This window comes from Pinus tabuliformis, chromosome J, assembly GCF_031772625.1.
Source record: "Pinus tabuliformis cultivar Carrire ecotype Pingquan chromosome J, CPIR1, whole genome shotgun sequence".
In the NCBI taxonomy this organism is placed as follows: Eukaryota; Viridiplantae; Streptophyta; class Pinopsida; order Pinales; family Pinaceae; genus Pinus; species Pinus tabuliformis.
In genome coordinates this window covers 335,176,900-335,202,192 of record NC_142295.1, presented here as the reverse complement: position 1 = coordinate 335,202,192, position 25,293 = coordinate 335,176,900, and the positions used below count along the sequence as shown (strand labels likewise).

General features: G+C 40.0%; 1 protein-coding gene across 3 annotated transcripts in view; it reads left to right on the top strand.

Annotated features, from left to right (window-relative positions):
* LOC149227109 (putative LRR receptor-like serine/threonine-protein kinase At1g56140) overlaps positions 1-25,293 on the top strand; it is a 686,518-nt gene that overhangs the window by 289,657 nt on the left and 371,568 nt on the right. The window lies entirely within an intron of this gene.

The window sequence follows — 25,293 nt, the reverse complement described above, 5'->3', positions numbered from 1 at the left end:
CTCAAATGACCCCTAGCACCCTATTTAAAGGAAAAATTCCCAACAGCTAGTTCGAGTGATCCACGTCAAAAATAATCTCGACCGTCGATGAGGATCAAGATATCTCTTAATCTCATCCGTCGAATTTTTAATGTATTAAAAATTGAAATTCTGCATTTATTTACTCAAAATATTATTATTTTATTATTTTTAGGTTTTTTTTACTTAGCTTTTGGAAAAATCACCTAGGACCTAGGACTTAGGACTTATGAGGGGATTAAAACATTTCTTAACCCTCAAGACACTTTACATCATGACTTTTACAACTTTACATCCAAAGGGGGGAAAACCCATTTGACATAGACCTTCATAAACCACCCAGTTCTGCGACACAACTATAATCTAGCAGATTAACACACTAGGATTCTCCTAAGATTCTAATGACAAAATCCATTCTGGCTTTGGGGTTAGGCTGAAGAAAAACTCTGCCAATCATGGATCGGTGAGACGAAAAACCTTCCGGAACGTAAATTATCACTTAGAAAATTAGGTCCACCTAGGCAATTTACATACATGACTCATATCTGCTAAGATTATTTACAATTTATACATGCAGACTGGGTTTACAACATAAATTGATCAAGCTGTCGATGACTGTCGAATGGCACGGACATGTCGATCAAGCGCTACCCTTTTTGCAAAGAAAAGGGGGTGTACTGCTATGGGTAGTTGACCGGTATTGGTCAACATCTGGCTGTACTTGGGGATACGTTGCTGCATTGTAGGAATGTGAGAATCCAGAATCTACATCCACGCAACACACAACAGAAATAAGTAGCGTCCATTCAAAAATCATCATATAACATTTAAGCACATAAAAGATAGAAGCTCTTTAACTATGAAAAGTAAATCTAATCTAAAACAGAAATGAAATGCTGAAATGACAAGGAGTAGGGATAGAAATACAATACAAAGGATGCCCTATGGCATCAGATATCATCTTTGAAGAACAGCTTGAGCATTTGGCCATTCGCTGGTAGATCAAGTGGTTCGCCATCCAGTTTGCTCAAGTGGAATGAGTTTGGTCCAGCTATATCTCGAATGATGTAAGGTCCAAGCCACAAACTGTCAAACTTCTTATGTTTTCCTGGTTTCTCATTCTTGAGGTCCCAAAGCAATACCATATCTCCCACCTGTAAAGATCTAGATCGCGAGAATTTATCAAAGCTTTTCTTAATGTTAGATTTATTTTTACGTATAGCATCAAAAGCTGTCCTACGATTTTCATCTAACTCCACAATCTGATCTATTATATTCTGAACAACATCTTTATTAGTAGAAAAATTTTGGAGGAGCTGATAAGCTGGCAATTTGAGGTGCACATGTAAAGTTACATCCAAGCCATAAACTAATTCAAAGGGAGATTTACCAGTAGCTTTCTTCCTAGTGATTCTATCTGCCCATAAAGCATAATTGATTTTGCTGTCCCATGACCTCTTATTATCTCCTACTATCTTCTTGATAATGGTTATGAGATTCTTGTTACTTGATTCAGCCAGACCATTACCCTGAGGATAGTAATTTGACGAATGAGATAAGACAATGCCATACTTGAATCAAAAAGATGAAAACTCTAAGGAACTAAAAGCTTTGGAATTATCAGTAGTGATCTTAGCAGGGACACCAAATCTAGTAATGATGTTATTTTCAATGAAATCCATAATAACCTTTTCAGTGGCATTCTTAGCAGGAATGGCTTCAACCCATTTAGTGAAATAATTTGTAGCAGTCAAAATCCATGAGTAGCCATTGCTAGAATTTTCATGGAACTTCCCTATGAAGTCCAGACCCCAATGCTGAAAAGGTGCCTCTACAATGACAGGTTGTAGGGGCAAGGCAGCAAGCTTCTGTTTCCCAGTGAATAGTTGACAGGCTTGACAAGCTCTAACAAACTTGTGCACATCAGAAAAGATTGAAGGCCAATAATAGCCAGTTCTCAGGATTTTGTGGACGGTAGTTCTAGCAGCATAATGACCACCACAAAATCCTGAATGAAACTCAGAGATTAATTTCTTGGACTCAACGTCATCAACACACCTAAGCACTATGCCCTCAGGATTTCTCCACCCAAGGCCATCCTTCATAAGGCAATACTTAGTGGCTTTTAGTCTAAGAGCCCTTCTCTTATGAGCAATTAAATGGTTAGGACATGCAAGATTCATCAAGTAATAAACTATGTCCTTGTACCACTCATGCTCTGCTAATCTTTGCAGTTCCGGCGAAGATAGATCGCTAAGACAGAACAAACCAAGAGTCTTTTCGTTACCTTCAGTTAACATCTGAGCTAAACCTTGGCCTTTGACCAGCTTGGTGGGTCTGATTTCTAAATCATACTCTTGTATTTTAGTGACCCACCTAGTGCGAGTCCCTAAGCAATCGGTTTGAGTTAATATATCCTTAACAGCAGAATGTGGGACGAAAGAAATGATTTTAGAATAACCCACATAAGTTTTGAAGTGCTTAAGAGACTTGACCAGGGCATAAGCCTGCTTTTCCATGGTATTGTACTTCAATTCGGAATTTTGAAGTGCTCTACTCATGAAAGCAATAGGCTGCTCGTGACCATCTTTATTTTTTTGGAGCAGGACACCAACAATGGTATCTTCGGAAGCGAAAGAAAAAATCATGAAAGCCTTGGAATAATCGAGACTAACTAAGACAGGAGCTCTTGCGATAGCACATTTGATTTCTTGGAAAGCCTTTTTGTTGTCTTCTTGCCAAACAAATTTTGCATCTTTCTTTAGAAGACTTTGAATAGGCTTCGCTATTTCTGCGTAATTTGGAATAAATCTTCTAATAAAGTTTATCTTTCCAAGGAAAGATTGAAGGGATTTAAGATTATGAGGGAGAGGAATCTTTTGGATTGCTTCAATTCTCTCAGGGTCAATCTTGATTCCTTCCTTAGAAATGATATGGCCAAGTAATTTCCCTTCCGTTACTCCAAAAACAGACTTAGCTGGATTCAAAGAAATCCCGTATTCTCTACATCTATCGAAAACCTGCCTAAGATGATTTACATGACTGATACCATCTTTAGAGAAAACAGTAAGATCATCTTGGTAAATTTCAATAAATTTCCCGATTACCCCTTTGAAGGCATAATCCATAGCCCTTTGGAATGTAGCCCCAACGTTTGTTAATCCAAAAGGCATTCTGATGTATTCAAAGGTACCCCATGGTGTGGTGAACGTGGTTTTATGACGATCTTCCTTCTTAACCCATACCTGATTGTACCCAGAAAAACCATCTAGCAGCGACATCATTCCAGAACCGGTTACCCTTTGCAACAAAGTCTCCATGTTTGGCAAAGGGTAATTATCTTTCTTGCATGCTAGATTGAGGTTTCGAAAATCGACACACAGCCTTATCGTACCATTCTTTTTCCTAACAATCACCAGATTCGAACACCATGTCGAATGCCTTTTTGAGCGATAATCCCTGCTGCAAGCATTTTCCCAAGTTCTTTCTGAACCAAGGGGGCTAATTTAGGATTAATTTGCCTAAGTTTCTGACGAAAGGGTTTAGCATTTTCATCTTTTAAGGGGATAGTATTTTCCATGACATCTTCCTTATAGCCCTTTAATTCATCATAAGAAAAAGCTAAAATATATTGATATTCGCGAAGTAAATCAGTTAACCTTTTTCTTTCCTCCACACTAGTACCTCTACCAATTTTAACGATCTTTGGGTTTTCAGAAGTACCAATGTTTATCTCGAGATATTCGCCTAGGTCCATCTTATTTTCTTCTCTCAGCTTCGTGGCATCATGCCGATCAAAATGTTGCTCTAAGGCAACCACATTCCTAGGAGTAGGATTTATGATATGCTCATGATTTAAAGATCCATACTCCTCAGAAACTATCCGGAAATCCTCAAACTCATCCAAACTATTAAGAAAACGAATGACTTGCTTTTCATCATTGAAGACCTGCCAATGCTCTGAGTTATCTGGAACAGATGGTCTAAATATTACTTCCATTTTGATCTTATCGTTAATTAGCTCATCAGATAACTGGAAAGTAGTAGCAGCTATGGCAAGTTCATTTGCCAAACTATTTTGCTCTCTTGGAATTGCTTCGAGGTCAAGGGCATCAAAATGCTCCATAGTATCCCATACAGCATTTTGATAATTTCTTAATCTTTGATTTCTGCATGTGAATTTATTTTTAAGCTGCATGATAACTAAATCAGAATCCCCCTTAATGCTAAGCAATTTAACCTTCAAAGACTTGGCCAACTCAAGCCCCAACAATATAGCCTCACATTCAACGACATTGTTGGTTGCTTCAAATTCTAATCGATAGGCAAATTTGAAAATGTGACCAAGGGGAGATTTAAGCACTATTCCAGCACCTTTACCATGCCTAGACGATGGACCATCGAAGTACATATACCAAACTTTACCCTTGAGATCCCTAATCTTATCATCGGGAGGAATTATAAAATTAGACATGATGGCATAGTTCCCAATGTCAGATTTCTCTTTGATTATTTCGTTGTGAGGTCTCTTAGGATCTTCAACATGAAATTTTCTTTCGGGCTCTCTATTTAGTCTTACAAAACCATCACCCCTAGGAGAAGGAATCATAGCATATGACCAATTCATTTGAATACTTCCTCCTAGATCAGAGGCCCACTTTCTAGATAACAGCATACCCCAGGCATCAGGCACATCCACAACAACAATATCCATGACAACCATGATGTCTGGGTAAACTGAAAGATGAACTTGCAAATCTTTGATTAAACCATGTACTTCGATTTTCTTAGAATCCATGGCGCATATGTTATAGTAGGGTCTAGAAACTCTTAAGTTAAACTGTTCCATGACCCTTTTAGTCATTACACAAGCTGATGCACCAGAATCCAACATGCAATTATTCAATGTATACCCATTAACTAATAAGGTGATAAAGAAAGGCTAGTGATCTTTGTTATCAGCATCTAAGATTTGCAGATATATGGGAGCATCATGATAGTCAACTTCCCGAGTCTTCTGTTGAGAAGTATTGACTTGAGGACCTTGAATCGCTTTTAGTAACTTGTCTCTTTGGGAAGGGATTTTAGCAATCTCGGAGACAGGAACCCAGATTTTTGCATTGTTAAACCAACTTCCCAAATCGACATCTATTCCAGAGTTTACACCAGGGTTAAAAGTTTGAGGGGGAATTTGATTCCCGCTTTGATCTTTATCCCTTCTCTGATAGGTCAAACCCTTATCTCTAGCAATTTCCAAGATTTGCTCGGGAGAGGGTTTTTCACCATATAACCTAGCCAAAATATCATCTTCATTTTCAAGGTTATTTATACTAAAAGCTGATGAAGGATTCACAACATCACGACTCTTTTCCTTGACCTCTATCCAATCATCCATAGACAAAGGAAACTTGTTGCCTACTACATTTATTTGATCACCTGTTCCAAACATTCCATTATCCAAAATTCTTCTAACGATGGGACAAGCGGCCTCTTCATGAAGAGCATCACAAACGTGACAGTAAGGAGGAGCATTATCAACCAAATTACTTAGTGGATTAGGAGGTCTCTGCTCACTAGATTGACCCTTCCTTTGCCAATTGTTATTTCTATTATTATTATTTCGAGGTTGAAAATTCTGCGTTTGCGCTCTTTCCATTTGGATCAACCTATTCTGCATAGTGGTTATCTCCTTATTATGATTAATTTCCATAGTTTCAATTTTTTGAAGCAATTTGAGAACAAGCTCACTTTCAAGTTCTTGAACTGCTTTTCCTTTAGGTTCCTTTAGTTTCGTTGCAACCCTATCGAAACCTGGGATCTCAGATTTCCCAGATGCGGCCTTGTCCTTTTCAAGCTCTATAACTAAGGCTTGGCAATCTCTATAATAATTAAGCTTAGCACGCCTTAATTCATAAGATGGCTCAGGAATAAAGGCATCAATGTAAAAATCTTGGAGAGTTTTGTCTGTAGGCTTATAGTCTTGAGGTAATTCTCTAACAATACCATTAAACCTTTTATTAAATTCTTCAACAGTTTCATCCTCTCTCTTTTTTATTAGGATAATAGCTTTTACGAGGTGTCTTCCTTCTCTCTTATCTCCATATTTTTCTTTAAATGCATTAATGATCGATTCTAAGGAATCAAATGAATTTTGGGGTTTTTCAGTAAACCATTCATGAGCATCACCCCCCAAGGTTAAAATGAAAAGAGTCATTCTAACATCTTCATGATCGAAATCAGGAGACCTTGCATATTTAGCCATCCATATACTAAAGTCTCTTAGATGCGAATTTGCACTAATAGCATTATCTCCCTGAAAGTTAGGCAATTTATCTATCCCAACTGATGGAATAGCATTGGGATAGCCTGGAATGTTAGAAAAATTGCAAGGGGCATACATATCCATGATGTTGTGCCTAACTTGACCTTTAAAAAGCAAATGAATGTCAGAGAGGGCTTCTTGTCCAAGGTTAACAAGAAGTGTACGAGAAGAGAGTTTGTGTAATCGTACCCTGAGGACCTTTTCAGGATCAGGAGTAGGATTGCACAGACTGCTTGGATGTCTTCTAGTATACACTCTTGAAGATAATATATGAAGTGGAGTCGCCACCTGAACAAGAAGTAAAAACCGAAAAAGCTCGAAATGAAAGAACCAAGGACAGAAAAACTCTATCCCCGGCAACGGCGCCAAAAAATGTTGTCGCACAGATTGACACGACAATGTTCAGACCGGGGGCTGTCACTCTGATCCCCGATCTCTTCGTTTATGCCTATCTCCCACGGCTAAGGGGGGTAGACCCTATGAGGTGAAGAAGACCAACTGTCGACCAGTTGGGTTGGGAGACACGAAGAAACAAGCACTAAATTGATTTTGGTAAGTCAATAGACGAGTGCCTTATAGATTTAATGGCTGAATGATTATCTATCAAATGCTGCGGAAAGATGAACTCATTAACAATCATTTACCATCAGATAACTCAAGCAAATGCAAGATATTTCGATAAACACACAATGCTCTTATAGTGATCCAGCGATTAAAGCTCAATAACGATATTCCAGCGATTAAAAAATTCGAAAGATAAATGCTTTAAACAACCACGTAAAATATTAACCAAAGATCACATTCATGCAGTTAATCTTCAGATGAACATCAAATCATATTAAACATTAATTTCCACATCAATATTTTAGCCTCAGCCTAAAAATTCCCGAGCCAAGACTGAAATTGGCAAAAATTTTCCCAAAATATTTTTATATTTCCAAAGAAATTTAAAGACTAAATAAAAAAAAAATCTATATAAAACTAAACTAAAAGAAACATTTTTATTTTTATTTTTATTTTTCTTTTAAATAAAATCAAAACAAATAAAATGAAAAGGAAGATCCAGATCTTTTTTATTTTTATTTTTTTTAACTATTTATAAAACAAAAAGAAAAGAAAACTTTAATCTAAACCAAAAATCAAATCTAAACCAGAAAGAACCTAAGGATTAAAACTTTTTATGCTTTTGGATATTTTTTATATTTTTATGATTTTAAAATTAAAATGAAACAAAACTAAAATAAAATCTAATCCTAAAAAAAATCGATTTTTTATATTTTTATATTTTTTTGATATTTATAAAATTCTAAACTTAAACTAAAATCTAAAATATATCATAAATTTTAAAATCTAAATAAATAGAACTTTAAAATCTAAATAAAAAAACCAAATAAAAAAAATCTAATCTAAAATGATTCGAATATAATCTAAAACTAAAACCTAAACTAAATAAAGTCTAATCTAATTAAAACTTACGTGAAATGAAATGAAACTATATACTACGTTATACTAACTTACATTAACCAATATTGAAACACAGAAAATTAAAATGGACGGTTATGAATTGCGCGTATATTTTTCTTTTGATACGCAGGTCTTCCACAGCGGCAAAACGGAGCTCTGGCAGCGTGGAGCAGCAGCTGCTGGACTGCGTGTGGGCTTGGATAGCAGCTGAAGGTTGGACAACAGAAGGGAAAACGCTGGAGATTTCACGCAGGAGCAAGGACAAGGGATATGGCACTGAACTGACTGCGTGAAGGCAGCAGGTTTAGATGGAGGATGGGCGTGGGTATGATTGTAATGAGTGAGTAATACGTTGTGGAGAAAAGGGTTGAGGCAGGTGTAGTTTTTGGACAGCAGCGAGGGAGCCACAGGGATGAGTGGAGTTTTTATGAATGAAAACACAGGTCTGATGGCAGCTATGCAGCGTTTGGGGGCTGGTGGAGATTGAGTGAAAATATATTTGCAGGTTGGGCAGCTGAAAATGCCAGAAGGAACTGCGTGACAGATTGTGGATTTGGCAACTATGGAGAATGAAAAGGATTACCCAGATTTCCAAAAGAAACCACTGAAGCTCCACGAAATTATATTTGATTTTCCCTGCTCCAAAGGTACCTGTAACCTGCAGAAGAAAGGCAAACCCTAATATAATATGTGTATAAAACAAAAATGAAACCCTAGATCAGCTAAGCAATTTACAGCTTTTGACTCTTAAACAGCCAGATTGATCAATAATCAGCAGTAATATTATCGAAAATTCCAGATTTACTATGAAAAACTTTAGAAAATCTCTCATGCAATTCAGAAAACAAACTAAATGATTAACCCAGGATCAAAACTAGCTGGGCTCTGCAGGAAAATGCTTGCGGGAGTTGGCTGGTTCAGCCGAGAACTTCCCCAAACGCCCGCTGATCTTCTTCAATAAGGGTTTCCTGCACAGCTCACTTCAACCATCAATAAAGAGAGAAAAAATAATACTGGATCTCAAAAAGCAATGGAGATACCTGCCATTACTTCAGAAAACCTAATACCATTCAAACCCTAGCAAGTGAACAAGATACCTGTGCTCAACAATACTCTATAATAAGCTGTTACTAATGGCTGAAAATCAAAATATGCAGAAAATAAAATAGCTCACAGCACTTCCAGAGAGTAACACCAGCAAGATTTCAACCCCAAAGTCTTTCTTTATTAGCACCAGACAAGTTTACAAGAGAGCTTCTTCAGCACAAGACTCCAAGATCCAATGATCTCAAATGACCCCTAGCACCCTATTTAAAGGAAAAATTCCCAACAGCTAGTTCGAGTGATCCACGTCAAAATGATCTCGACCGTCGATGAGGATCAAGATATCTCTTAATCTCATCTGTCGAATTTTTAATGTATTAAAAATTGAAGTTCTGCATTTATTTACTCAAAATATTATTATTTTATTATTTTTAGGTTTTTTTACTTTATTTTTTATTTTATATATGTATATATATATATATATATTATTTTTTTATTTTATTTTTATTTATATATATATATATATTTTAATTTTTTAAATTATTTTTAAATGGATCCTCGAACTTAGCTTTTGGAAAAATCACCTAGGACCTAGGACTTAGGACTTATGAGGGGATTAAAACATTTCTTAACCCTCAAGACACTTTACATCATGACTTTTACAACTTTACATCCAAAGGGGGGAAAACCCATTTGACATAGACCCTCATAAACCACCCAGTTCTGCGACACAACTATAATCTAGCAGATTAACACACTAGGATTCTCCTAAGATTCTAATGACAAAATCCATTCCGGCTTTGGGGTTAGGCTGAAGGAAAACTCTGCCGATCATGGATCGGTGAGACGAAAAACCTTCCGGAACGTAAATTATCACTTAGAAAATTAGGTCCACCTAGGAAATTTACATACATGACTCATATCTGCTAAGATTATTTACAATTTATACATGCAGACTAGGTTTACAACATAAATTGATTAAGCTGTCGATGACTGTCGAATGGCATGGACATGTCGATCAAGCGCTACCCTTTTTGCAAAGAAAAGGGGGTGTACTGCTATGGGTAGTTGACCGGTAGTGGTCAACAGGGTCTACACCGGATCTGGAATTCATGGTGAGAACAGCCTTGAATGCAGTATCCGAGGAGTGGGAGACATTTGACCAAAGTGTTTTGGGTAGGGCTACTCTTCTAGGTTGGGAGGAGATGTGCGCAGCTCTTCGCCAAGAAGAGATCAAGCGGTTTACCAAGGCATGGAGTAGTGGCAAGGGAGGTCGAATCAAGAAAGAGAAGGAGGAGGATGCAGCTCTAGCATTTGCGGGACAACAGGGGAAGAGGAAGAAGAAGGATATCTCCAAGGTGAAGTGCTTCCATTGTGGGGAGCTGGGACATTATGCATCCCAGTGTCCTAGGAAGAAAAACAAGGGAGAGGCTTCTGACTCCAAGGCAACTCTAGCAAAGGCAGAGAAAGAAGTCGAGATTGATGACGACTGTGCCATGAGTGCTCATACACCTCTAGAGAAGAGGTGGGAAGACATCGAGTTGTAGTTAGGAGGATTACATACTAGGGGCAGGATCCTTGAGGTGTCCAAACTCTTGAATCATATCTGGATACGGGAGCCCTTAACAACAGTAGCAGGATGACAGAGGTCGGGTGGAGCAAAGTGTAGTGGAGCAACAAGGTAGTGCTTGGGTGCAAAAATCTGAGGCAGCGCAATGGAGGTTGCAGCAGTGTGAGAGGCACAGAGGTGTATGAAACAACGTAGTCGTAGTAGAGGGAGCACAGGATAGCAGCAGAGGCAGTTTCAGGCTTCCAGACTAACCGGGATGTCAGTACTTGGGTAGATCAGTTACTTACTTCTCGATAACTGAGTTGTAGTGCAATAGTTAGCAGTGGTAGTGCCAGGGGCAGCATGGGAAGCATATTGAGAGGGAGCTACAGTACAAATGTAGCAGTGACAGTGGTAGTGTCATGGGTAGCAGTACAGGAAGCAACAATGCAAATGGTGTGAAGCATCAGCACAGGTACCAGTGCGGGAGGATCAATGTGATGTTTCCATGGTGAAGCATTACTTGAGCACATTCCTCACTAAAAGGGATTGCTGATTTGTGGTAGCGTCGGATGTGCTCTAGCCATGAAAATTGGTGGAGAGACTAAGGCACATAAGATATACAAGACCCAGAAATGGTTTGGGGAAATTCCACCTGGTTGGAGAGATATTACAATAATTAATACTTTTAATGGGGTTCCTAAGTCTAAACTTAGGAAAATTAAAATATTAATGGGTATTAATATAAAACTGGGTGAGAATGTTCTAAATGACATAGATCAAGCCAAATCTAATCTCAGTCGTTGATTAGGGACTTAATCTCAGTCGTTGAAGACTCAATAGGAAAAGTATAAGAGGAGGCTTGAGGGTCAATTGGAGATACACCAAGATTATCAGTGAGTTCGATTTTCTGGAGCGGGCTTGCTGAGAAAATTCGAGCTAGTGGTTTGTTGCAGCGAGGGGCAGTGAGTACATAGCAGAGAGGCATGGATAGTGCCATAAGGTCAGCACAGTGACCGAAGAGGCTGACGCAGAGGCAGCCAGAGCCACGCAGAGGTAGCAGGAGCTACGCAGAGGCAGCTAGGGATTGCGCAGAGGTTGAGGGGCCTGCGTGGGTGATGCAGAGGTCCAGAGAGTTGACACAGAGAGCCAGGAGACTGACATAGAGGCTTTAGGAGCTGAGCTGAAGCTGGCAGGGCTAACGCAAGGCCAAGAGGAAGCACCAGAAGGATTTTCGTGGGGCAGACTAGAGCTGAGAGGCTGAATATTTGTCTCTGAGAAGAGGTATTGCCGTGTAACAATCTTTGTTGGGTGAGCCATTTTTTGCACCCTAGTTGTACTTAGAAGCTTCTTAATAATAAAACCCTCATATTTGTTGCACCGATTTTCTCGCATTGGCTTTTTCCGGGGACGATTGTCCAAAAATAATGGTTTCCCTTGTGTGTTTGTCTCGATTATTTCAGTTGTTGATCTGTATATGAGTTAAGACTGCATTTGTGTTTATTTCAGTATTTATATTTATAAATAGCTTGTTAATGGGATAAACAAGTAGGAGAAATAAACTAGATAATGCAATAGGGATTTCTAATGTGTCATACTTAGAAATTTCAACACTGGCCTTCCAGATGACGAAGTTGGATGCTCCACCCATTTGTCCTGATCCCTTAGTCCGTTAACGACCATCTCTACTCAAATGAATGTCGAACTGGTTATCTTCTCCCTCTTTCACTGTTGCCCCAGCAAAACTCGGATCCAGATTTTATTGGCACTAGAAATCCTCTAAGGAACAAGCTCCCTCTGAATTACGATTTCCTTCATAGAAATCCTTCTGCCAACCACTGTCGAACCACACCTCTCTGATCTTTCTTTGCTTCTACTCAGCATTGGATCTAGATTTCTTGGCAATAAATCTTCTGAGGAATTGATTCCCTATACTTTTCTTTTGCCTCACTTGGTACTGTTCTGCACCAATAAAATCAACACCCCACTAGCAACTCCAGATGAAATTTGCGCTGCGCCTCTAGCCACGACAACTGGAAAAACGAGACTCAACAGTCTCTGCGCTGGCCCAGTAACCACTCCGCTACCCTCTGCAGCAACTATGTCACCCAATCAGGTTGATGCAGGGTCTGCGTGAGCCTCCGTTGGTGACTGCATCACCCCTCCTCTGCTCTCTCAGCCAGAAACTGCGCTGTCTCATGTGACAACTGCATTCACACATAGATTTTCCTCTATCCATGGCTTCAATCCTCCTTGATCTGCAATTGCTCGGATACCATGTGAAAATTTCTGAATCTAATAAACTAGAAATCCTACTGCAGTACGCTGATTTGCATTACCTACTTGTATTCTTCATTTTAACAAGTTATTTTCAGAAATATTCAAAAAATATTAATGCAAATACATTGCAGCCTACACCAATATACAGATCAAGTATTGAAAAATAAATGAGACAATCACACAAAGGACACTTATTTTTGGACTAAACGTCCCCGAAAAAACCTAATGTGGGAAAACCGGTGCAGCAGATATGAGGGTTTTATTATTAAGCAGATTTTTAAATACAACTAGGGTTCCAATTCCAACTCACCCAGTAGAGACTGAATCTGGCTGAAGTACCTCTATCTGGAGACAGATATTTTGACGAATCCAGCAACTGGATGAACAAACCCCACAGGTGGCTGCGGTGTCCCAAGTGTTGTGCAGCGATTGTTGCTCCAAGCTCTGCACTGGAATTGTGTTAGGTCCTCTAGAAGCTGCTACCAGTGAGCCTTCCCAGCTTAGAATGGATTTTTTGAACTATTGCTTGATCTGCCTCATAGAAACCCCATCACTGCCTTTAAGTGACTGCTGTTTATTTGGGTTAGGATCGGATGTGTTTTAGCCATGAAAATTAGTAGAGAGGCTAAAGCACATGAGATCTCTAAGACCCAGAAATGGTTTGGGTAGATTGTACCTGGTTTTGGAGATATTAAAATAATTAATATTTTTAATGGAGTTCCTAAGTCTAAACTTAGAAAAAATAAAATATTAATGGGTATTAATATAAAACTGGGTTAGAAGGTTCCAAAAGTCATGGATCAAGCCAAATCTAATCTTAGTCATTGATTAGAGATTTAATCTTGGCCTTTGAAGGGCCAACGAGAAACGTATATGAGGAGGCTTGAGGGTTAGTTGGAGAACACACTAGATTGATCAATCATTTATTTTGCTAGAGTGGGGTTGCTAAGCAAATTTGAATCAATGATCAGCAGCGAGGGGCAGTGAGTACTGGACAAAGAGTCAGAGACAATACTGAGAGACCAATGCAAAAGCAGAGAGCGAGGGCAGCAGTCAGTTCAGGCCACACAAAGCCCAACAAAGACAACGCAGAGGCCAGAGGGACTACGTCATCCATGCAGAGGCTACTAGAGTGATGCAGAGGGTCCCAGAGGCTTGGCAGTGCCTCATAGGGCTGACGCAGAGGGTCCTGGGGCTGACATAGGTCTGCAAGAGGCTGACGCAGAGGCCAGAAGGGCTAGTGCTGAGCTTCAGAGTTGTCGGAGAGGGTTTCGTGGGACAAGTTTTCTGAATACCTGTTTCCAACTATAGATGTATTGTTGTCATGTATTTTTTCTTTGTTGGGTGAGCCGGTTAGGCACCCAATTGTACTCAAGGAAATACTGCATAATTATAATCCCCTAGAATAGTTGCACCGGTTTTCTCGCATTGGGTTTTTCTGGGGACATTTGACCAAAAATAACGATGTCACTTGTGTGTTTGTTTTCTTTCAGCTGTTGATCTGTAGATGTTGTGATTGTATTGTGTTTATTTCGGTATTTAAATGTTTTAAATAACTTGTTTGCATTTAAACAAGTAGAAGAAATAAACGAGCATAATATAGATTAATTTTCTAATGGATAAACTTGGAAAATTCAACATGGTATTAGAGCATGGTTGCAGATCACAGGAAAGCTGAAGGCATCAGTTGAGAAGAGCATTTGTAGCAGATTCAGCTGTCCCAAGTGACAGAGTTGATCCTTGCAGAAAGCGACAAAGGAAGGGTTGACGCAGAGGGACTGCGTCATCAGTTCGAGCCAGAGAGAGGTCAGCGTAGAGTTTGAGGAGGGCAGAAACAAGCTCACGTAGAGGCTAGAAGGGCTGACGTAGTTGGCTGAGGGTGTTGTTTTATCAGTGCCAGGATTGCGCAGAGACAAGAGGCTAAATCCTTTATTTGTTGTGGCGAAGGAAGCTACGGGCAGTGTGCGGGAGCGAAGCTGGTGGGGTACTGTGGTCAAAACAATACCCAACAGGGAAAAACCAAGGTAGAGGGAGTTGTCGCCGAGGCGGATTTCTAGCCAAGGAATCCAGATCAGCGTTGCAGTTGCACAGACGATCGGAGAGGGGCAACTTGACAGTTGGTAGAAGGATTTCCAGGAGGGAAATCGGGACTCAGAGGGAGTCTAGAAGAAAACTTCTAGACAAGAAGTAGAGAGACTCAGCAGGAGTCGAACCGAGAACTTCCAGATGGGATGTAGAGAGACTCAACAGGAGTCAAACCAAGATCTTTCAGGCGGGAAGTAGAGAGAATCGGAGGAGTCGACAGAGAAGAGCAAAGAGATGGCCGTGAATGGGCTGAGAGATCAGGACAGGCTGGACGGTGCGTCCAACTTTGTGGTCTGGAAGGCCAGGATCTTGTCCATTCTAGACAGACATTGTATCAAGTGCCTCGCCTTGAGAGTAATGGCTATCCCAATTGACGCGGTAGCTAATGAAAGGTACGAGGAGGCAATGGTTAAGGCAAAGTGCATCATCCTTGATGGGGTCAAGGATCATGTGGTCCAATATATTGCCGAGAATGAAACAACAAAGGAGATGTGGGACACTTTGAAGACATTGTACCAGCATACTTTTGTGCAGAGGAAGATGTTACTAGATAATCAGTTAAGGTCATACTAGATGCAGAAGGGAGAGCAGATAGATCTCTTCCTCGGTCGGTTGAAGGAGATTCGAGGTCAATTGACTTCCATAGGGGCTATGTCGGATTAGGAGTTGATGGTAAGGACCGCACTTAACGCAGTCTCTGAGAAGTGGGAGACATTTTCCCAGAGCATACTAGGCAGGGCGAGTCTTCCAAATTGAGAAGAACTGTGGGCAACTCTTTGCCAAGAGGAGATCAGATGGCTAACCAAGACAGGAAGTAGTAGGAAAGGAGTTCGGATCAAGAAAGAAGAGGAAGAGGATGAAGCTCTGGCATCTGTAGGAAATCAGGAGAAGAGGAAGAAGAAGGACCTCTCCAAGGTCAAGTGCTTCCATTGTGGGGAACTGGGTCATTATGCGAACCAGTGTCTGAGGAAGAAGAACAAGGGAGAGGCTTCTGACTCTAAGGTAGGGCCAGCGAAGGCGGAGAAAGAAGTCGAGGAGGATGATGATTGTGCTATGAGTGCTCATGTGCCACTAGAGAAGAAGTGGGGAGACATAAAGCTGTAGTCAGGAAGACTATAGGCGATGAGGGACAGGATCCTTGAGGTACCCAACCTCTTGGATTATACCTTGCAACGGGATCCCCGATGAGAGAGTAGCAGGATTGGCGGATGTAGCAGAGATGGATGCGGATGAAGCGACAGAGAGTGCTACAGTGTAGGAGTCCTTGGGCAATGCGAGGCTGGTAGGTTACAACTATGCGAGAGGCACGAGAGTGTTGCAATGATGCAAGATGGTGCAGAGAGAGTTGTAACAGTGCGAGATGCAGGGATTTGTTACAGCAGTGCAGAGGTCAGTGGAGGGAGCACTTGTTAGCAGTCGAGAGAGCTTCAGCATCAGGAGTGTTTCTAGCCTGACATGGATGTCAAAAGTTGGGTGGATCAATTACTTACTTCTCAGTAACTGAGTTGCATTGCAGTAGCAGTATGCAGTAGCACGATGCAACATGATGAGAGGGGGATGCACTACAGATGCAGTGCTAGGAGGATGGACCAGCAGTAGCACAGATGCAGAGGTAGTTGCCGTACGGATGCAGCAGTGGCAGTGGTAGAGCCATGGGCAGCAGTGCAGAGGATTTTGGGCGGGGAGGCCTAGCATCAGCACAGGTATCGGTGCCGTATAATCAGAGTGATGCTCAGTGTGGAGTATTACTAGAGCATAGTCCTCGCTAAGAGGGAGCGTTTATTTGGGTTAGCATTGGATGTGATGTAGCCATGAAAATTGGTGGAGAGGCTAAAGCACATGAGATCTCCAAGACCCAGAAATGGTTTGGGTAGATTGTACCCGGTTTGGGAGATATTAATTAATATTTTTAATAGAGTTCCTAAGTTTAAACTTAGAAATATAAAATATTAATGGGTATTAATATAAAACTGGGTTAGAAGGTTCCAAAATTCATGGATCAAGCCAAATCTAATCTTAGTCATTGATTAGGGATTTAATCTCAGCCTTTGAAGGACCAACGAGAAAAGTATAAGAGGAGGCTTGAGGGTTAATTGGAGAACACACTAGATTGATCAGTCATTCATTTTGCTAGAGCGGGAGTGCTACGCAAAGTTGAATCAGTGATCAACAGCGAGGGGCAGCGAATACTGGACAGAGAGGCAGAGACAGTACTGAGAGACCAACGCAGAAGCAGAGAGCGAGGGCAGCAGTCAGTTCAGGCCACACAGAGCCCAACAGAGACAACGCATAGGCTAGAGGGACTACGTGATCCACAGAGAGGCTACTGGAGTGACGCAGAGGGTCCCAGAGGCTGCGTAGTGCCTTAGAGGGTTCACGCAGAGGGTCCTAGGGTTGACGCAGGTCAGCAGGAGGCTGACGCAGAGGCCAGAAGAGCCAGTGCTGAGCTTCAGAGTCGCTAGAGAGGGTTTCGTGGGATAGGTTTTCTGAATACCTATTTATGAATATAGAGGTATTTCTTCCGTGTATTTTTTCTCTGTTGGGTGAGTCGGTTAGGCATCGAGTTGTACTCAAGGAAATACTGCTTAATAATAAACCCTCAGAATAGTTGCACCGGTTTTCCCGCATTGGGTTTTTCCAGGGACATTTTTTCAAAAATAACGGTGTCACTTGTGTGTTTGTTTTCTTTCAGCTGTTGATATGTAGATGTTGTGATTGTATTGTGTTTATTTCGGTATTTAAATGTTTTAAATTACTTTTTTGAATTTAAACAAGTAGAAGAAATAAACCAACATAGTACAAATTAATTTTCTAACGGATAGACTTAGAAAATTCAACAACTGCATCAACCCTCAAGCCTCTGCGTCACCCTTTCTGGAGTTGCGTTTTCTCTTCCTGGTGTTGCTCTACCTCTCTGCTATGTATTCTCGGCCTTAGACTGAAGTTCCTCTGCCGAACTGCACTAGAAACTTACGCCGAAATTCTCAGCAAACCACACCCCAGAATTTCGAACTAGCTTAAGTGTTTCTCTCACTGTATGTTTTCTCCGACTGACCCCAAGCCTCCTTTTATACTTTCACTGTTGAGAAATCAACAGTCGTGATCTAATTTCTAATCAACGGCTAAGATTAAATTATACTTGATCCTCGTCTCTTAGAAGCTTCTCACCCATATTTTTATTAATACCCATTAATATTTTAATTTTCCTAAGTTTAGACTTAGGAACCCCATTAAAAATATTAATTATTTTAATAAAACATAATTTGGGTGGAATTTTTCCCAATGATTTCTGGGTCTTGGAGATCTCATTTGTTCTATCCCCTCCACAAAATTTTGGAGCTAGATCACATCCGATGCTACCCAAAAATCAACAACCTGATGGACACACGTTGCTTGAATGATTGACTAACCTATGTGAGATGCTTATGGATACAAGTGAATATTTCACAAGATATCAAATAACTCGAGATGCCAAATGATAACGTGAGAATCCCATAATCTTGCATCCAAGGAAATAAAAGTCTATCAAATAGATATCCATTCATCATCGAAATCATCATGCATATATAGAAAATATCGCTGGGATAGAAAATTTATCCTAACAAACTGAAATGTAAAAAACAAAATATAAATGCGTGAAATAAACTAGCTAATGACATAAATGAAAGGGAGTAGGGTTAGAGATACTATACAAAACGATGCCCATGGCATCCGATGCCCATGGCATCCGATTCCCTCAACATAGCGCATACTGAGCATCTGCCGATAGTTCGGCAAGTCTGTGGGCTACTTCTCAGATGTGCCACGTTGAATTTTGACAATGCTAGGACTCTGTCTTATCCGAATATTGAGCCGCTCTCGAGCATCAGATGCATCAAACTTCTTCCTTCTTCTCTTTTTCCTTTTATGTTTGCTATCGGTAGGATGCGATGTTGATGTTGACGCAATTGACATGCAACTTTCTATCTAATTCGGATATCGTTCATCTGGAAAATTTGGAATGCCACTGATTTTTGTGACCCACTCTTCCTTATTTTCGTGACCCTGTTCTGCTAAAGGTGCTGGATCGGTGTTGCAATCATTGATTTGATTTCCTTTAGTTTCTTTCTTGCCTGGATCATCCTCATTTAACCATTTCTCATTGGAATCAATGACTTATTCATAAAAAGATGAAGGTTGTTTGGACGAGTTGGGAGGTTCATGTACCGAATCCTTCAATCTTGGTTGGAGTTGTGATTTCTCCAACATTTGTAGCTCACTTTGAAGAGTGACATGCTCAGTTCTTATGGAATTCATTTCGCCTGTATGTATTTATTCCATAAATTTCATTTGTTGTATGTGATCAACCTTCATGTCATTAATCAAGTTCTGTAGCCTATCCTCAATGGCATTGAATTCCTTGGCATGATTTTCCTCCATGGTGGTCAAATTGTCTTGCATGGTGGTCATTTGATTAGAATGATTAGTTTCCATGATTTTCAGCTCCTCAGTATGCCTTTCTTCTCTAGCTAATAACCTGTTTTGAAGAGACATTTGATTAGCTTCCATGTCCTTTATCATTCTATTATGATCTTCTTGAATGGAATTCATTTCCTTAAGATTTTCTTTTATGGAACTTATCTTCTCAACATATTCCTCCTCTATGGTATCCACCATGTTCTGAAAGTTGATCATTTGATTATATTGAGAAACTTCCATTGCCTGTAACCTATTTCCCATGGAAAGTCATTTCTCTGGTGTGATCTGCTATTAATTTTGCTTGACCAGACTGCATGTCCTTGACCATTTGAGTTAATTCCTTAATAAGACACTTATCATTTTCTTTTTCATTGTCAAAATGTTTAATTTGGTTACTAGCCCTTGCCTTTGTACTATAAAAAATTCTTCTTGCAATGGCACAAGTGGATTCATCATGACAGTGATTACAATATCTACAATACGGCACATCCTGTTGATCACTAACATGGTGTAATTGATTCTCTTGCATCTTCTTTATGAAATTCTGCATATCAGCAAATTGTTCATCCTCCTTAACTTATATTCTTTCAACGATCTCTATTAATTTTTCAACCTCGTTTTGCTCTTCTGGAGGGTCATCAGGATAACCTTGAGTGTTAGTACAACAAAAAGGGACGGGGAAGCTAATGGATGTCAGAGAGAGAGATCCGTGCTCAAGAAAATCAAGAAATCCACAAGAAGCGAGCCTCTAGTAGAAATTCTTGCAAAAAATGAAAGAAGTGGAGTCGCGTCTTGAACATCAATCTGTCTCGAAAATCCAGAAGGCAAAAACCAAAAAGTTAGTCAGGGAAAAGCAGGTGGATGTCAAGGAAGACTCCATGTTTGAGAAAAATAAATGCTTACTAGAATGCAATTTGTTTAACCGAGTTCTGAGAGCGGGGTCAACCAAGCTACCAGGATTCTTTCTAATGTAAGATTTTGTGAATGGATGAAACAGTGGAGTCACCACCCAAACAGGACACTGACCCAAATGTCCAGGTGCTAAAGTGCAGATTTGAGGAGTGAATAAGGCGATAAGGAGATTAATGAATGCGGTGTGGTGAAAGAGGATTATGAAGATTAATGAGAATGTTGTCAACACCATAATCCAATGAATTGGTCCCCGGAAATGGTGCCAAAAATGTTGTGGAATTGGCGGGACAAATGAATGAAGGATGAAAGATCATAAGATGATAGACTGTTGTAAACCCTGACAACGGCGTCAAAAAATGTTATCGCTCAGATTGTACAGGCACCGCAACAACGCTCAGGATGGGGGCTATCACTCTGATCCCCGCCCACTTCGTTCTAGATGTCACCTAGCAATAGGCTATGGGGGGTAGTCCCTATGGAATGAAGTGAAGCAAAACAAGTTGAGAATCAACTTACTTGGGAGACACGGATGAGTGGCCTAGCCACTTGGTTGAAATCAAGAGAGATTATGATTAAATTAGATTTTCTATTATGAGATCAATGCCTTAATGGAGTCACAAATTTTTGCTTCTTATGAATTGGAACCTAATGACCAGATAGACAATTGCTGCTCGAATGATTGACTAACCTATGTGAGATGTTATGGATATAAGTGGAAATTTCACAAGATATTGAATAACCCAAGATGCCAAATGATAACAAGAGTTAATCAAGATGTTGATGACAATTTATATCAGCACTACTACTTCAGAAAATTTAGGTTTACCAATATATAACAGCAGTGCATAAACCACTCAAAATAATGAGAATTACTCAACACCTTGAAGCATAAAATTTCCAAAGTAACCAACAATGTAATTTAGCTTCTTTAGCACACATCACAATGGAGTTTTCAACAATATTTCGGATCTGATTTTAAGATTACAGCAGTAAGTAAAAACAGATCAGCAACATAAAACTTCCCAAACTAGATATCCAATATGTCAAAAAATAGCAAAATGCACCAGAACTTGAGAATTTCAAATTTAGGACTCTAGTTGAGTTTGCCTTAGTAATTTTCAGATATGATATGATTATTAAAACAATGAATTTACCACATATCAGCAAATTTACTCGGCCAAAAATAGTTGCTCAAAACTTTCTAAAAATAGAAACTTTTCACCAAAATTGAAAAAAATGATTTTTTGAGTTTTTAGAGAATATGATTCAAAAAATTCAGAACTGATAATCTAATTACAACAGTAAGTTACAGATGAGGAAGCTAAAAATACTAAATACGCTGCACCAAATGTCTAAAAATCGTAAGTTTTTGTTGGGGCACTGAAAATTCAAAATTTCAGTCGTAATTAAGTATATGCTTCAGGAAATTTTCAGACTTGAATTTCACAGTTATGCAATAATTTCCAGCAAGCTAAAATGTTAGATTTAGGTCAAAATAGAGATGCCCAAGTGGCCAAAACTTGTGAAAAATTATATTTTGCAATTTTAATCGATGTTGACCAATTATAATATGATTGTAAGGCCTAGAAATTAATGATTTAACTGTTGTAATGAAGCTGAAGCAAAATGAGCATTTGAAGGTCAAACGCTAGGCCCAAGGCCTTGAAGATCCTATCGTTGAAAATCATTGAAACTTTGGGATTATCTTGCCGCTTGAAAAATAAAAATTTTGAGACTTTAATCCCTCAAGGGCCTAGATCTAGCTCTTCTTCCACTTAAGTCCTTGATCTAACCTGCAAAAAATGAAAATAGAAACACCCAAACCCCAAATATATACAAAATGGATCTAAAACCCCAACCCAAGATAGAAAAAATAAATTACAATTTAAATTTACTATCTTTTTTTTTGCTAGAGCAAGAGTTTGTCCTTCTATTCAATTGTAATGGAAAAAACAAATTACATAAAATACAACAAGCCCAAAGGAGATGTGGGCCCTAGAAATAACTAGCCACACAAAGCTTTGGGCTCCGAGCCAAAGGCTCAAAACCGAGCCAAGGGCCCACAAACAAAACAACGAGTCCTTCACAATACAAACAATTGTTGAGACCGTCCAATCCGCCTTCAGAGATCTGATAGACGAGGCTTCATATCGGAACGAAAACAAACAACCTCTTTAATTTTTGAATCAGACTCGATGAGGAAATAGAGACCACAATAAAAGGATTTCGGGTTCACCTAGGGGGATAACCCTCGAGCAAGTAGTCCACCCGAAATCCACCGATCCTAAGCTAGAAGCGAAACAAGCACGAAAGATAACATTGTACCCGGACTCGAAATCAAATAAAGCCATCGAATAAGTTAAGTTCGGGTCCCACAAAACTACACGATCATTTCTGATCGTTGATCCAAACCTCGAAATCCAACGGATGATAGCAATATCGCGCTGCTCCACGGTACCGATCTTTAGTGTGCGATGAGGGCGGTTTACCGTACCGGCCCCCCGCCACGTGTCAGACACTGTATGGGATCGCTCCCAAATCACGAAAACCGCTTCCTGCTTGAGAGGGGAGCGATCAATCCAATGCCACTCAGTTAGGGGTTTTGTCTCCCGAAGAGGGGAAAAAGGTGAAATACGGCTGCCGGAAAAGAGCGGAATCTCGTCCTTCGCCAACAAGCCAGTATTCCTGAACCCGAAACCAAAACTGTACTAAACACCCAATAAACTGAGAAACCCATCCACCAAACACTAGAGATTTTTGAAGATGACATTACCCGTGCTGTTGAGGCCGACCGAGGCCTACCTCTCATCAAAGACCTTCCTGACCAAAATTAGGGAAACATACAGAGACCAAATCATAGCGATCTTGCTTCTATAGTTTTGTTTCGATACACTTCTCTATCTTCTTCCGCTTGATTGTGACAGAGAATTTTAAGACTGCCCTGAGGCACTACTTGCCATCCCATTGAAACTCTGCGTTCCTTACAGTTCACACCTTGGTTTGCCAGTATATCCGCTAGTTTGTTGGCCTTTCTACGTACATGGTTGAATCTTACCGTACGTAGTCCCTGAAGGTGACCCTGAATTCTTTGGAATACCTAGATTAATCTCCAGTGATTTGAGACTTTCTCTGGCTATGTACCACAACTGATTCTTTTGACTGAGTTAATGACTAACTCAGAGTCAACTTCTATTATCACATTTAGGCAGTCGTCCTGCTTTATAAAATCTAAACATTGCTCTAGAGCCATTAGTTCTGCCATGTTGTTGGTAGCTTTTCCTAAATGACAATGGAAGAGGAAGAGAATGCTCCCATATTCATCTCGCAGAACCCCTCCAAAACCCGCAGATCTCGGGTTACCTTTTGAAGCTCCATCTATGTTTTATTTCAAAAAACCTTTCGGGGGAGGATGCCAGAACTCCTTTTTAGTTTCCTTTAGGATAACTTTCCTGTCCAGGCCTTGTGGAATGAGCCCCTGCATACCCAACTCCCGGAGAATTCTTTTATTAGCCTCTGAGGGAGGATTATTGGGGAGATTCCTCACTGTGGTGCCAACCGTTTCCTTGAGCTGTTTTAAGATCTGCTCAAACAGGCAAAGAGATGGATTCTTTTCATTTTTGAAAATTCTCTTGTTTCTTTCTTTCTAGACATTCCATATAATGAAGCTTGGCATGAGAGCCCAAGCATAGTTAAGAACTTCATTATCTGAAAAATTTCTTCTCCAATTGCTCAGGGTGTTGATGATACTCTCTTTGTCCCTGTCAGTCTTTTGGAAAATGGTGGCAAATGTATCCCATAACCTAGAAGTGAAAGTGCAGCTATTGAGAAGATGTTCCATTGTCTCCTCTTGGGTTTCACAGAGCTGGCATCTGGAAGGCCCCATAATACCTCTTTTCCAGATATTGTCCCAAGTCAAGATCTTCTTGTGATACACCAGCCACATGAAGAGTTTGATCTTCATCCATCCTTGGTATCTCCATAGGTTCAGCCATATTTTGTCCGGAGCATGGGATTCCAGCTCAAGAAAAATACCTTTAGCCTCCTTAATATTACAGATGCCTTCTTTATTGTTGCCCCATCTAAGTTGGTCCTACCCCTTAGATACTAAAATCATCCTTTGTTCCAAAATTCTCATGAGTGCCTCTGCTTTTGTTATCATGGGCCTATCATCCTTGCAATCTATGTTTCTCCAAGTTCTCCATTTTCCTGAATTGTTAGTATGATCCCAAAATTATTTTCCTTTTATTAATCCTTGATTATGTGTCTCATGCTTAAGGCCCAAAAAGTCCTGTTTTAACAATGTTGGTTCTTGTTGCCATTTATCCTCCCAGAATAGTGCTAGATCACCCTCTCTGATTTCCCAAAAACTGTTTCTTTGTACTAAGCCTCTGTTCTCCTAGGCCTTGTTCCAGATGGATGAGCCCCTTATATTTCCAGACATCCTTATGAGATCAGTATGTTGCCAAGAGATGGTATATTTTTCTTTCCAAATACTTGCCCATTGAGCCTTTGGATCTTTAACCCAACGCCACCATAGTTTGGCCCCTAGAACGTTGCTGAGTATCTCTTGATCATCCAAGCCTAGGCCTCCTAGGTTCTTGGGTTTACAAATCTTTTCCCAAGAAACTAAGGCCCATTTATTTCTAGTCTCGTCCTTGCCCCAGAGAAATTCCCTTTGGATGTTTCTGAATTGCTGCAATACTCTTTTTGGAGTTGGGAGAGCTGATAGCATAAAAACTGGGATGGATTGGAGCACCGTCTTTGTCAGCACCAATCTCCCAGCCAGATTTAAAGATTTGATGGTCCATTTCCTGACTTTGTCCTGCATCTTATTGATCAATGGTTCCCAAATGCTCTTATGCAAAGGTTTTGCAGTTAGAGGCACTCCCAGATACTTATAAGGGAGGGAATCCCTTTGAAAGCCTAGAATTCTGGAGATGTTTTTCTGAATAGCAATATTGGTATTAAAGAAAAATATTTTTGTTTTGGAAAGATTAACTTCCATACATGTAGCCATGGCAAATTCATTCAGTATTTGTTTGTATGCTAAAGCCTCCTTGACTGTGGGAATACCCTATAACAAGGTGTCGTCTACAAATTGTTGATGAGTCAAAACCTATCCATTCTCTGTTAGTTGAAGACCCTGAATTTTACCCGTTAC